The 14,728-nt window shown below is 49.3% G+C and overlaps 1 long non-coding RNA gene across 1 annotated transcript; it reads left to right on the top strand.

The window, feature by feature from the left end:
* The first annotated feature begins 12,780 nt into the window (after nt 1-12,780).
* Nucleotides 12,781-14,369, top strand: LOC125538336. The gene is made up of 2 exons (XR_007296306.1): nt 12,781-13,355; nt 14,061-14,369. It is a non-coding gene; the product is annotated as an uncharacterized LOC125538336 (long non-coding RNA).
* The last annotated feature ends 359 nt before the right edge of the window (nt 14,370-14,728 follow it).

The following is a 14,728-nucleotide window of genomic DNA, read 5'->3' as shown; positions in this document are numbered from 1 at the left end:
TGACGGCTCCTGCCAGCTATCCCGTGGATACTATAACGGAGTCTCAAAACTGCCACCTTATGACGCAATGGATGAATTTGAAGGTCAAGGCGGCTGTTGGCTCTGTTTATCCTACTGAACCTGGCGCAACTTTTCACTTCCGGCTGATTCCAGAAGGATATGCTAGGGTGATGGTGGATGAGATAACGGAGGGATTTGAGGACCTCCAGCTTGACCACCCTACCGGTGAAGGGGAGACTCGGCTGGGGTCTGCTCTCATGCCTATGGCGGAAGGAGCTCATCAACCTTCCGAACTGGACGCCACCGCCTCCTCCTCCTCCTCCGGCGAGTCAGGGCACTCCGCCTCCACCGCCTCCTCCTCCGGCGAGTGACGATCAGGGCCCTCGGCCGGCTCCTTCTCCGGCGCGTGGCGGCACTCCGCCTCCTTCTCCGCCTGCGCCGACGCGCCCGAGCAGCCAGCCTCCTCCTTCTCCGCCTCGTCAGCAAGGGCGGAAGAGACCTGCCGCCACTCCAGCTGCTCCGGCGCGTCGTAGTCCTTCTCCTCCGCCGCTTAAGCAAGTAAAGAAGACAACCGCTCCGTCTGCTCGGTCGGCGTCTAGCAGTACAACCAGAGGCGGGAGGACATACAGATTCGGTCCTTCTCTGAAGACTCCAGAGAAGTTACCATATGAGAGGACCCTGGAGGAGAACGCCGAGATCGCGCGAGAAGAAGTGAGGAACTTCTTTGAAGGGGTGAAAGCAAAGAAACATCCACCTCCGGAGGAGAAGGTAGATCGGGTGAAAGTGAAGCGCACTCTGGCTGCCCTGACAAAACCACCGAAGTCTGATCCGCCGAAAGGAAACTATGACCGCATTATTGGAAAGGAATTTGCCGAAGCGGAGCGGTCGGGAAGTACTGTCAGTGATCAAAGGCTGAAAGAACGACGAGCTGGGAAACAAATTGCCCAGCTCGGCGAACAAGCGAAGCAATCGTGCCCCCCGCTCAAGGTGCCTAGCCACAACGTCGATAATGATCTGAGGATGGTGCCCGGTTATAGCAATCTTGCAGATTACCTGCCCGACGAAGTACATTATGAACCCATGAAGGTGCAGATACAAAGATACGAGTACGGAAAGCCTCTCGTCAAAGATGAAAGATCTCTATCAACGATGATGCGAAGATTGCATGATTGGTACTTGAAAATCTGCAGAGACTCTGGGGGGAGGAGTACTTTGTATGCGAGAGTTAAACTGGAGCATGACCTCGTTGGAATTGATCTGTTGCCTGTTCCATTTGAGGAGTTCTATCAGTTTTTCAATCAATTGGCCCTCGATAAAACAACGGTCGCCTGCTACTGTCTGTAAATAGTACTACTTCTGTCATTAAGTTTCTCTATATAGCTTAGCTCTTTCATTGCATGTATTTATAATCATCCTCACTATATTATGCAGATTGAAGATCGCCGAATTGAAGAAAAGACAAGTCGGTGATATTGGGTTCATTAACACATATCTCATAGATGCAACTCAGGTTAAACTTCATGCCGCAGCTACCGAGGCCAGCTTGCTACGATCGTTCGTAATAAATCAAAACAAAGATATAATACTCTTTCCTTACAACTTCAGGTGAGTGTTACTGTCTTGTGCGTATTCGGTTTCCCTTATATATTAGTCAAGGTTATAGTAATGTAATTGATGAGTTATGCATGTGTGTGCAGTTACCACTATATTCTCCTAGAGATTAAGCTTGAGCAGGGAGTAGTAACCGTCTTGGACTCTAAACGAAAAGATCCCAAGGAGTATGCGGACATGACTGAAATCCTCAAGAAGTAAGTTAAATCGATCATTATCCACCATATCAGCAGCTTTGTTCATTTCCTGATATCAAGTAATTGTTTTCTTTGTCCGGCAGGGTTTGGAGAAAATTCACCAAAACAGTTCCGGGACTACCGAAGGAGCTGGAATTTAGACACTCGAAAGTAAGTACTATAGTAGCATGTTCCGCGCATCTCCTAGTGATTCAAGCGCTAGTTTCATCAATACCATTTAGCATTCTTGCTTATCAGTTTGATTGACCTCTATTTCTTGTAAAGTGGTTGTGGCAGGAACAAGGGAATGATTTCTGTGGATACTACATCTGCGAGTCCATCCGCCACACGACCTGTGAGCGGGGCGGGTACTCTAACGAACAATATGAAGTACGTAAATAACAACATTCACAATTTTATTTTATTACCATCATTTGTGTTGAGTTTCATTCATTTATATATATATATATATATATATATATGTATTGACCCCCTTCTTCAAATTAGATGTTTCGGAAGCGGGATGAACTCCTAGCACCAGCTCGCATGCGAGCAATTCAAGAGGAATTGGCGGCATTCTTTCTTGACCACGTGATCCCTGAAGACGGAGAATTCTATGTGGACCCTGAGTCCGTATGATTATATTTGTAAGAGATAATTATTGTATATATGTAGCCGGTAGTGTCAGATAGATATACGAGAACTTGTTGTTCGACCAATCTCTCGGAGAAGGAGAGGTGGTCGATATCACTTCTCTCTGTATATATGCATATATGTTCATGACGATCTTTTGTTTCCTTCGTTTGCTTACTAGCTAGCTAGCGTGTCTAGTCCTCTCTATATACGTATGTATAGTACGTAGCGTCGACCAAGCACGGACATGAGAGAGGACACTTCCCTCTATTAATTATAACTAGCTAACACAATATATGAAACACCTAAATTAACCCTGCAAAACCCCCAACCCCCCCCCCCTTTCAAAAAAAACAAAAACCCCAGCCACAGAAGTGCTGACGCTTGGATGCCTATTGGTCCCGGTTGATGCCACCAACCGAGACCAAAGAGTCTTCACGTGGGCAGTGCGCAGAGCCCAGTCAGGAGACCCTTTGGTCCCGGTGCCACCAACCGGGACCAAAGGGTCTCCTGACTGGGCTCTGCGCACTGCCCACGTGGAGGGCCTTTAGTCCCGGTTCTGGATTGAACCGGGACTAAAGGGGGGAGGTATTAGTACCGACACTTTAGTCCCGGTTTCGGAACCGGGACTAAAGGCACTTACGAACCGGGACTATAGGCTCTTTTTCTACCAGTGTTTGTGCTGACATGGCCACCAATTATATATGTGTGCTTTCGTAGGGAGTTGTGTAAGGCAAGGTCAAGGCCCATGCTCGCATACTTGTATTTGTTGAACGTGTACATTTTGAAATGCATTCATTTGGGCAACTGGAATTATGTGTTTGGGCTGCCATGGCAACCTACTATGCGTGCTTGCGTAGGGAGTTGTGTAACACAAGGGCAAGGCCACTGCTCGCATACTTGTATTTTTTGAACTTGCACACTTTGAAATGCAACCACAAGATAGTCGATCATTTGGGCAACCGGAATTATGCGTTTGAGCCGTCATAGCAACCTACTATACGTGCTTGTGTAGGGAGTTGTGTAAGGAAAGGGAAAGGCCGATGCTCGCATACTTGTATTTGTTGAACGCGTACATTTTCTATTGTTTGTTTTCCAGATACAATGGAGATTTGATATTGATATTATTATTCAAAAGCTACCTCTAGACTTGCACGTCATTCATCATAAAACAGTCCCTTATTTTTTTAAATTGATTTTAAAAGGCATTTGGTAAAATTAAATGAAATTATGTTCAAATTTTGGAATTGAAATGTTTTCCCAGTTTATGCAGTGATTTGATCATGAACATAATGAGAGGGGGAGATATAGGAATTCAAGTTAATGAAAACGTGAGCCCTTAGTGTTTATTCACGAGAGTTTGAGTAATGGAAGACTCGTAAATTATTTTAATATGCTGAATGTAAATATTATTCCGTTCTATTGAATGAAAATTTTATTTTATAATGTGTCCAAGGAGAATCGTCCCTCTTATTCAAGAGGCTTCCAAGAAGAAAACTGGGAAATAAAACTCGCCCTTCAACACAATTATTGGATAGACCGGATTGACACCTCCAGTGGCATGACGACAGAGCACATCAACAAGTTCTTCCATCTCTGGACACTGCTTCAACACTTCGAGCTTCATGAAGGCGTTGAGCACCCCATTGCTTGGGGAACTCACTGCAGACTCGTGCTATTCTGCTAAGTTGACCCGCGGCTCCCAATTCGCCAGAATCTTCCCGACTATATTCAAACTAGTCATTTGGAAGCCTTGTGCACCCTGAAATGCAAATTGTTTGGGTGTCTAATCATACAAAACCGGGTCTGAACAGCTAGTAGGTTGGCCAAGCGGGGTTCGCCAAATTGTGGGGTGTGTCAACTTTGCAAGCATGATCCGGAGACAATGGCTCATCTTTTTTTCAAGTGTCCCTTCTCAGTGCGGATTGGGAATATGATCAAACTTTGGCTCGGTTGGCACGACCTCGACCCCGCTCGCTGGCAAAGGTTTGACTCCGTCATTGGGTGGTGGGAGGCGGTCTCATACCGTGATGGTAACTTTCCAAAATCCAACGCTTAAATCTTCATGCTTGCCTCCTTGGAAATTTGTAACGAGCGCAATGCTAGGTTCTTCTGGAACACATGCATGATGCCTACCATCGTCTTCTCAAACATCAAGAAAGAAACAACGCTTTGGATTAAAGCAGGGGGCACATCCTTAGAGTCATAATACCAGGAGACTAGTTCCTTTGTATGAGCCACGACCGACCGGTGTTTGTGTACTCAAATATCTTATTCTTAATCAATGAAATACGGCAAATATTTCTCCATTTGTTTAAAAATAATAATTTTATGTGTTTCTAAGTCTGAAACTAAATTTTCATAAAGGTTGCTCTTGTTTGATGATGCTCATGATGAACCCACAACTTATAGAAGGATATTTACATGTCAAATGGGTGCTCTAGCCATGGCATATTTTTGTATCCTTGTAAGTTATTAGAATTACAAACATGCATTCGCAAACATGTCTCAGAATAGGGTTGAGAATAGAGGTGCTTGTTGGCAAGGAAAGGAATTGATAATATGGGGGCGGGGGCCGGGGGGTTAGTGATGAGTCTTTTTATGCGATGATGTGACGAGTCAATTATTGTAGGCCCGTCATACAACTTCGGTTTCATGTTTTCCTTTCTTGTGTACCTGAGTTGGTAAACAGTTGAGATAAGAATTAGGGTTTAGGTGTTTTGGATTTTGGTTTGAACATATTATTTGGGGTTCATTGGGTGTTCTTCGGATCACATATGCACATAACTTATTGACATGTCTAGTTAATATATACTCCCTTCGTCCAGAATTACTTGTCGCTCAAATGGATGTATATAGGTGTTTGATCACTACGGAGGGAGTAAGATTTAACTCACATATGTGGGTGTTTGATCCATAAGTACGTGTGATATTACTCATCAGAAAATATATGAAATGATAAAGGTTACTTTCCTAATAGTGTATTATGGTTACGTTTCTGTAGATTTATAAATCCCCATTTAAATACATTCTTTATTTATTTTACTTTGAGGGTCAGTAATTTATAATTAAAGTTGTATCCATCTAAATAATATGAGACGATCAATATAGCTTGGCAACACCGGTATTTTTAGGTTATATAGTACACAAATATGAATCCCTCATTTAGATGTACCCTTATTAGAGTACATGGTTAATAATTGAAGTTCTATGAATCCAACAAATATGGTATAACTAGTGTAGCTTTTCTTAATGTTGGTTATATACAAATCTTTAAGAGATTTACACAGAATATCCCTCATTTCAATATACCCTTCATTTATTGAACTTCGGGAGCAAAACTGTTGTACATTTAGCACATCAAACAAATATGTGATAGACTTATGCAAATGCCAATTTATCATTCATTTATTTAACTTGGCCCCTCATATAGGGGGGAACGTTCCCTCAGGAAGCTTCCTCCATGGACCGATCATTCTCTCAGATAGCATTGAATGACTGTCATACCTAAAGGTGTTCACGTGGAAACGGAAACGAACTAACTTAAGTTCATTAACTCTTAGATTTAACCCGAGGGTAAATAATTATAATAAAGTTTTGTCCATCAAAGATAAACATGATAGCTTAAACAATTCCAAACACATCAGAAAAATATTTACACAAAATATTCACCACATCATCCACAAAATACCGTGTTTCTAAAGCACGTCTCGATGTGCCCTATTGCACATTTAAGTCCTATGCCATTGATTTTAGGTGAAGCTTTGTGCGGGTATTTTCTTTTCTCTTTTTCTTTTTCTTTTTATATTTGCTTGAGTCACTTAGATGTGCAATAAGTAGGGCACATCTACATGTGCCCCGGATAGACCCCAAGAAAATCAACGTGTGTGTGAAGAGAACATGATCGAACGCAGCAGCCGCCTTCTCTCTCAGAAAGGAAAAAACATAGGGTTCCTCTACTTAGCATCGGTGCCGATGTCGGTCTGCCTCGTCTCCGATGGTTGTAGGCCTATAGAGACACGGTGGACCTTAGCCCTTGCTCGCGGGTCGGATCTTGCTCCCTTGTTAGGTGTTTTTGTGAGTTCGTTTAGGTTTGTGTCCTGCTCACGAAGATGAGACAATGGGGACTTCCTGAAGATGGAATAAGGTTATCCATGTCTAGCCCCTGTTTATGTGATACGTCTATTGTTCCGTGAGGGCGTGTGGATGTGTGTCCCCGGCGGATTTCATGGGATTCAGTCGGTGCCGGTCTCCGATGGATCTACTTAGATCCAGTTTTTGTTCATGTGTGTACAGGTTGAATCTTTTTGATCTATACTTTTCTTATCGGTGACGGTTGTTTTTCTGGTGTGATAGTCCTATGGGGCGTTAGCATGACGACCTGTCAACTGTCTACTACAACAAATTTGGTCTATTTTTGATGAGCGAGGGACGATGACGGTGGCGCGCCTTCGGCTCGCTCCAACGCTTATAATCATCACCAGATGGTCTACGGACATGAATATATCTTTTGTTGTATTGTGTTCAAAAAGAAAAACTATAGGAAAAAACATGATCAACTCGGCGGGCGCGCTAAACAGGCGCCGCTCCGTAAATATACCCAGTTTAGCGCGCGCGCAACCCGGCGGGTGGCTCCAGCGGGCGCGTAATAACCGCGCGCGCGATATAAGGAGTTGGGCGCGCGGCAGGAAGCGCTACCTCGCGCGGTGTATTTGCGGCGCCCGCTTCCGCGCGCGGCACAGTCGAGCGCTCTGTCTTCTCCCCCTCCAAAGCCCTGCGCGCGCCGGCGCCGGCGACCCACACCCCATAGACGCACGCGCCGGCACCCCGCTCACCCCGTCCTATAGCCGCGACCCCCCACCGCCGCCGCCGCAAACCCTAGCCCGGGTGGTGTTGGCCTCGCCTCCGCCAGAAGAAGTCTTGATCCAAAAAAGAGCCATGATTCGCGCAATGGGTGACGGTGGCCTCGGCGCCATGGGTGGCGGTGGCCTCGGCGCAATGGGTGGCGGTGGCATCGGCGCCATGGGTGGCATGGGTGGCTTCGGAGGTACCGTGGGCGGTGCAATGGGAGGCATGGCTGGCTTTGGAGCACCCCCCGACGCTATGGCCGCCATGGAAGGCATGAGTTTTGCTTCTCTCATGGGAGGCATGGGTGCACCTCCGGCCGTCATGGGCGGAATGTCTTTCGATGTGCCTCCTCGCACACATTCCCATGAAGATGCCGTTGAAGATCTTGCCAACACCGCCAGAGCTTCACGTGATGCGGTGCACGATGATGAAGATTCATCTTTGGAGGCGGAAGAATCGTCTTCCGAAGATGAGGACGAGGACGAAGACGAGGACGAGGAATGATGTGTCTTTCATTTGTGTATTGAACTTGATTTGCATTTTGAACTTGGTTGGATGAACTTGTGGGCATGATTTTAAACTTGTGGGCATGAAATTTTCTTCATCAACTTGTTTGTGTGAAATTTTATATGTCATGTTCATTGCATTTTGAATGTTTCATCAAATTTTGTGTTCAAAATGCAATATGCAATGCATCGGTGAGTCGCGCGCGCTGCTGGAGCGGCGCGCGCTGCATTTTAGCACGGCCGCTGGAGCCAGCGCTGCGTGTCACGCCAAACCAGACGATGGGCACGCGCTAAACCAGTTTTTTGCGCGCGGCGTCTGTTGGAGATGCTCTTAGGCCGGCTTGCGTACGGATTCACGTACACGTACGTCCCCGTGCAACCCAGGCCGATATGATACACGTACACGAGACGGATTCGATCTGTTAACCTGACAAGCAAATATGTGCCACATAGGGTTTCCTTGCGCAGAGGGAAACCACCGCTCGATCACTCCATGGCCGCCCGCGCGAAACCACCACCGGCGGCGACGACGCTGCACGACGTCCCGGACAAGCTCCTGGAGCTGATCCTCGAGTGTCTCATGGAGTCCCCTCTCTGCCTCGTCCGCGCAGCCGCCACCTGCAAGCGGTGGCGCCGGATCATGGCCGCCCCACGCTTCTTCGAATGGGCCGTCGACACCGGCCGCTACCCGCAGGGCCCGCACCCACGGCCCCTCGCAGGGAACTACTACAACCGCGCGTCCCCGCGCGGCCGGGAGGTCGTCTTCGTCCCCACCGCCGCGCAGCAGCCCGCCGTCGACGGCCGCCACTTCTCGCTCGACTTCCTCCCAGGCGGCAGAGGGCGCGTGGGAGGTCGTCGACAGCAGCCGCAGCCTCCTGCTCCTCGCCAGGAGGAGGAAGAGCGGCCGGTGGATGCGCCGCTGCTTCCCGGACCTCCTGCTCTGCGAGCCGGCCACCCGGCGCCACCGGCTCATCCCGCGCATGGAGGAGATGAAGCACCACCCCTGCCTCGGCGCGTACCTGATCGGCACCAAGAGGACCACCGTGGCCAATCCCGTGTCCGATGAACCGCACGTCGTCGACAGCATAGAGACGTTCAAGGTGGCCTGCGTGGTCTACCAAGCATACGACGGGGTGTGCGACGACATTGGTTGCGACACGGACCCACGGTGTGCCTGTTCGCCCGGAACAAGAAGACCGAGGCCCGGAGAGGAATACCCGGGCCGCACAGCTGGTACGCCGAGCAGAGTAGGCGCCTCTGCGACAACATCCCTCTCGACGGCGCTGGCTCGCTGCATTTCCTCGGCCACACTTGTTCCTCCGACTATCTCTTCTGGAGCTTCAAAGGCGATGATGACCAACGCCTGGTAACTTATGGTGGTCGTTACCGCTGGTTGCCAGATAGCCTTCAGGAGAAGGTGCTGCAAGTCACTGAGGATCGTACCTCAGAACATTCGATTTGTTTGCCTGCAAGGCAGCAACCTCCGGGTCTTGGTGTTATTCGCGCGCACGTCCTTCGAAGAGTGGGAGATCCACAAGAGCGTGGAGTTGAAGGAGGCGACGCGTGGGCTGGCAGAGTACAAGGAGGAGTACTTCGACGCGCCATTGCAGGTCGTAATGACCAGCCCTAAGAGCAACTCTAGCAGACCCTACAAAAATTCAACTCGTAAGACATGTTTATGGTTTCATGAAGATCACGTTTGCGGGTCGAAAACATGCGCGGCAGAACAGAATCCGTATCAAAACCTGCATAATTTTAAAAAACACTTTCACGGAAGAAATTGCACTAATAGTTCATCACATACTACATAGTTCATCACATGATCAACAAACTACAAGCAGAGTTTATACTACAAACTACGTTAAACTACTAGCATAGGGGTTGGATCTGACGGCGGCGAGGTCGCGGCAACTGGATGACGCCGTGGAGGAGCCGGACCCTCAATCCTCCTCGCCGGAGCTGCACAGGTCGACGTACTTCACCGCCTGCTCTGCACGAATGCGGCGCCACTCCTCAGCCTTCTCGTTGGCGGCGCGGTTGTCGGTGACCGTCTGCCGCCACTCGAGGGCCTCGAGCTCCTCGGCGTGGCGCCGGCGCTCCTCCTCCTCGCGCACGCTCCGCTCGGCGATGGCGGCGGCGACGGCGTCGAAGTCCGCGACGTAGTCCTCGGGGCCGATGACTCCACGGCGGCCGAGCTGAGCGGGCTCCTCGGGCTCCTCCTTCACCGGGACGAAGGCGAACGGCGCCGGCGGCTCCGGCTCCTCCTCGTCGTCCGATCACTCCCTTTTCATGGGGAGGAAGCCCGCGCCGGAGGACAAGGAGGATCCGGCGTAGGACCTCGCGGAGGAGAAGGATGCGCGCCGGTCGTACTCCTCCGTCTCACGGCGGTTGAAGCTCGCCGGCGACGACATCCCATGGTTGGTCCACTTCCGGGCGCCGCGCTTCCTCGCGTCGTCCGACCGGACGTGCCGCTCGCGCTCCGGGTCGCGCTCACGGCCGGATCTGCTGCCGGAGCCGCGTCCGGAGCTCCACATGCGCCCCCACATGGCGGCTGGAGGTGGGGCGGGTGGTCGCCGGCGGCAAGAAATTGGGAGAGAGAAAAGGGGAATCGGGTGGCTCGTGGCAATGAAGGGATAGGGTTTGGACCCGCAAAAGGGTCGCGAAACCGTAGTTATACTGCTCGGGACGTGCGGTTTGCGGGCTACCGCAAAAAAAATTGCGGGCCGGACGAGTATGCGGGCTCTGTTCTGGCCAGAAAATTGAGCCGAGCCCGCATACTCGCCAAAATTTTTACAGACCGGGCGTTTTACAAGATTTGCTAGAGTTGCTCTAAGTCTATCGTGTTCGCCCCGGCAAAAAGGGACATGGCTATTCTCTGTCGATCTCGACACCATGGGGTCACGAAGCGCAACCACAAGACGACTGATCATCTGGGCATGCGGGACTTTCCGTGTGAGCTGCCATGGCCACCTGCTCTGCGCGCGTGCACAATGCGTTGTTCAAGACAAGGGGAAGGCCCATGTTCTCATAGTTGTAGCTGCATGAAATAAAATATACTAGGGGTAGGGGCGCGCCCGTGGCGCGCCTCTTGAGGCAGTCTTGTGCGCTTCAATTTTATCTAAGCATATTAGATGGCTACTTGGGTCCTGATCTCAGCTTGGTTATGCATTCAGTGAGCCATGTACATCAACATTAGGATAAGATTAATTCCACGATACAAATAGGCTTACTAACACATGCAAATTCACTCATACTGTACCATAATGTGAAAACTATATAACCGATCAATCAATAATACTAGTAGACTGTCCGTGCGTTGCAACGGGATTTTAAAAATTTGTATTTGTTGCATGTCAAACGAAAGATAATAATTGGCAACAAATGCCGACATCGGTAGGTCAATGAAACAAAGATGACCGGTAACCGCTGCACTGTCCGGTGAAGTACCACCGCGCTCCTAGCACCCGAAGCGTCGCGTACAGAGCAACACCTTCAAGAAGGAATGCGACGACGACACCACTGCTGCCCGGACAAGTCCTAGGATTTCCCTCGGTACGCACAGGACAGTGGGGAAGGCGTATACCCGAGGACCTTTAGGGAGGTCCGGCGGCGTCTGCAGACGGCACCACGTCGATGCCGGACGAGCCGCCAGGGATTTCACGAACCCAAACACAACCACCACCACCCCCGACGATCTGAAGTGTACCAACCAACCTGCCGCCCACCAGCCTTTGCCACCACGTTCACTGAACCAACTTCGTCGTCTCCTGAGGCCACCGACACGAGATCTGGAGGAGGGAAGAGGAGCCAAGGGGCTCGGGGGCATCCACAACTCAGCCGACGAGAGGGGACAACCTTCGCCGCTGCCGCGAAGCCGACCAGACGTGACGGCAGGGGCCTACCAGGCCCCTACTGGCCCGACCGGGCCCAAATGGGTTAGGGCAGCCCCTGCTGCCACACTGCAGCACGTCGGCCGACAAAGCCGCCACCACCCGCACCCCCCGATGCCTCGCCACCACCACCAGGGAGCCACACCGCCGCACATCGGACCGCCGGCCCGCCCCAACCCAGATGGGGCCCAAAATGGCCTAGATCTGGGCGGAGTGGACGCCCCCAGCCAGCCGCACCACCACGCGCCTTGCAGCCAACGGCCGCGTCGCCGCATCAGGAGCACCCACGGCCCGCAAGGCGCATGCGGGGAAAGAACGGCCCGCCTTCGCCCGAGGAGCACCACCGCCATCAGCCCCCCCACCCCACCCCCAACGCACGAGCGGGGAAAGAACGGCCCGCCTCTGCCAGCACCGCGTGGGAATGACCTGGCGGACCACGCCGGCGGCGGCAGGGGGGAAAGACGGGGAGGGGTTGGAGGAGAGGGGGGGTCGGGGATTCGCATGTCGCCCGCGAGGGGGGAGGGGCGAGCGAGCGAACAGATCAAATCAAATCATTGTAGGACGTTTTTCTTAGGTGCTTGAAACCATACAATTTACCATTTAGAAACACTACAGAAAAACACATCTTCTAGAACATACTACTCCTACCTCTCTTGTGATAGGTAGATATATCAATCCTTGATAACATTTATTGTTAGAATTTTATTGCCATTTATTTTTATTTTTATCATAAGAGAGGTAGAATGGCCGTGCGTTGCCACAGACTTTTGGAATATTTTGTTAAAGTTATATATAAACATAATGCATGTTAAATTTCACATGTATAGAAAAGATAGCACGAGTGCAATCGAGTAATAATTAAAATCCACTTCACTTGCAATGTAAGACGGTAAGAACGGTAATTTGACGATGTATACATAGAGAGCGATGATTCAACTAATAACCTATTACAAATTAAGATTAGCTTGATGCGCTTATGATATTCATGCACAATATCAGGAATGTAGTCGTCAGCTTTTTGCAGGAATGGCGCCTCTTCTTCGCTCCATGCCGTCTCCCGACCTCTCCTATCGCTTCCACGATGTCAGCCGCCCCCTCCTCCTTCCTCCACAACTTCGATGATCCTCCTCTTCACGCCACTGTCGAAGCCCATCCGCTTTTGTCATTGCCGCACATCATCCTCTTCCTTCCATGGCATCGTTCGACACCTCCTCTCCACGCCAGCTGTCATGTCTCCTTTCCCTCTAATCCCTCGATGGTGTCACGTACATCATCCACTCTCTCACCCCTCTTGCTCGTTCTCTCCGCCACATCGTCGCCGCCGCCAATCCTCTCCGCCACGCCGTCCCAGCCGCCACAACTCCCCACCTTGGCGCGTCCCGGCCTCCTCCCATCCCCTCCACTCCTCGGTCCCCGCCACAGTTATCTGTTTCGGCCGGGTCTAGTGAGCAGTGGTGAGACCAGGTGTCGCGGTGAGCAGCCGGATCCGGCCGTCGGCGAGCCGCGCCGTGGATCTAGCCATCCCAGGGCGATTTCCGGAGCCGAGGGCGACTTGAAGATTTCTACCTCAAGCTGAGCCGCACCGTCGATCTGGCCAACCCAGGCTGAGTTGCTGGCTTGCTGCCTGTTGGCCTGCTACACAGCCTACTGATAGTATGCTCGGTATTTGACAGGGAAATCACACAGCGAAGGTACAATTTTTTGAGTTTTGTTTCAGTCCAGATGTACCAAACATTATATTTCTACGAACTGAAAATCAACTGTAAACATATGTATCCTAAACATTCTATTTGAATCACCTATTGTACTTTGATTACCCCGTAGTCTTTTCTTCTCAGTCTCACTCTCAAATCCAGCTTCATGCACTTCCGTGACCTTTTCTTATCTAGAATCTGTTGAGGCTGTTACCTTTCTCTGAAAAATGCTATATATCTTGGGCTTTGGAGGAATAAAAAAGCTCTCCACTTGAATCAAATATATTATGGCGTTAGCAGTAGCACAGTAAGGGTTCTCACCTGCATAAGTTATTTTGAGTGACCAAGTCAGATGTGATTATTTTGTTATCTCACAACTCACGATTGTTGATTTCCAAACTCCGTTTGACGTAACCGTTAGGTTCTTGTGCGTCGTGATGTAGTAAATGTTGTTGTGATCTTCAAAACGAGAAGGCAGATTAGTCTAATCTCCATTCTGTCTTCTTCTACAACTGAAAGATTCAGAGGTGTCACACTTGGAGCAGAGGAAGAAATTTCTTTTGTTCTTACCTTCTCTACAAAGATGTGCATATAGTAACTCTGTTTAGTCATTTCCACCATGTTTCTATGGTTTTCTATTCTGTTGTCTTTTCATATATATCCCTTTGAAGCAATGGGCGTTAATATATTAATTGTAACAAGGTTGGAGACTGATGCGGATGCGCGCAAGGGCAACGTTGGATGACACCTAGAAGAGCAAGCATAGTGCAGCGAAGGAAGTACCGAGCTTCGGCAGCACTACACCATCGTCCTCTGCCTCACCGAGCACATCAATTTCATGAGATGGTGAGAGCATTTCGACAGATTGTGTACTTTTCAATTTTAGACCTTTGTGCTCTAGATGCCATTGCTGGATGTCGACTTGGTGGTGAGATTTCTCAAATGCTCCAATGCTCCAAGTTGAGTCTTAACTTCAAAATAAAAAACGTAGCATCTGCAAGTTCTCGACCATCCTTGATTTGATTAACCATCATGCAGCTGTTATATTTTTTGCAGCTGTAATCTTTAATATGAACATATTTTCATAATAGTGGTAAAAAATGTTTCTAAAGAAAAACATGAAAGTTGTTTCTTAAAAAAATGGTGGTAACTCTTTCTCTAAATAAAAAAATTGTGTAACTCGTTTTCTGAATAATCTGAAAGATTGTAAAAACAAGGTTAATAAAAAATTGTGACAACTATGTTTATGAAGTTTTTTGTGTACTTCATTTTTTATGATTAGGCTACGTTTATGACCAGACCGGACAGTCGTCGTTTTTTTATAGACTGTACAAAAATTTGCAGGCATGTACCACAAGAAAGTACGCAAG

This window comes from Triticum urartu, chromosome 1 (assembly GCF_003073215.2).
Source record: "Triticum urartu cultivar G1812 chromosome 1, Tu2.1, whole genome shotgun sequence".
In the NCBI taxonomy this organism is placed as follows: domain Eukaryota; kingdom Viridiplantae; phylum Streptophyta; class Magnoliopsida; order Poales; family Poaceae; genus Triticum; species Triticum urartu.
The sequence above is the reverse complement of the archived record's forward strand: the minus strand, read 5'-3'. Positions and strand labels throughout refer to the sequence as shown.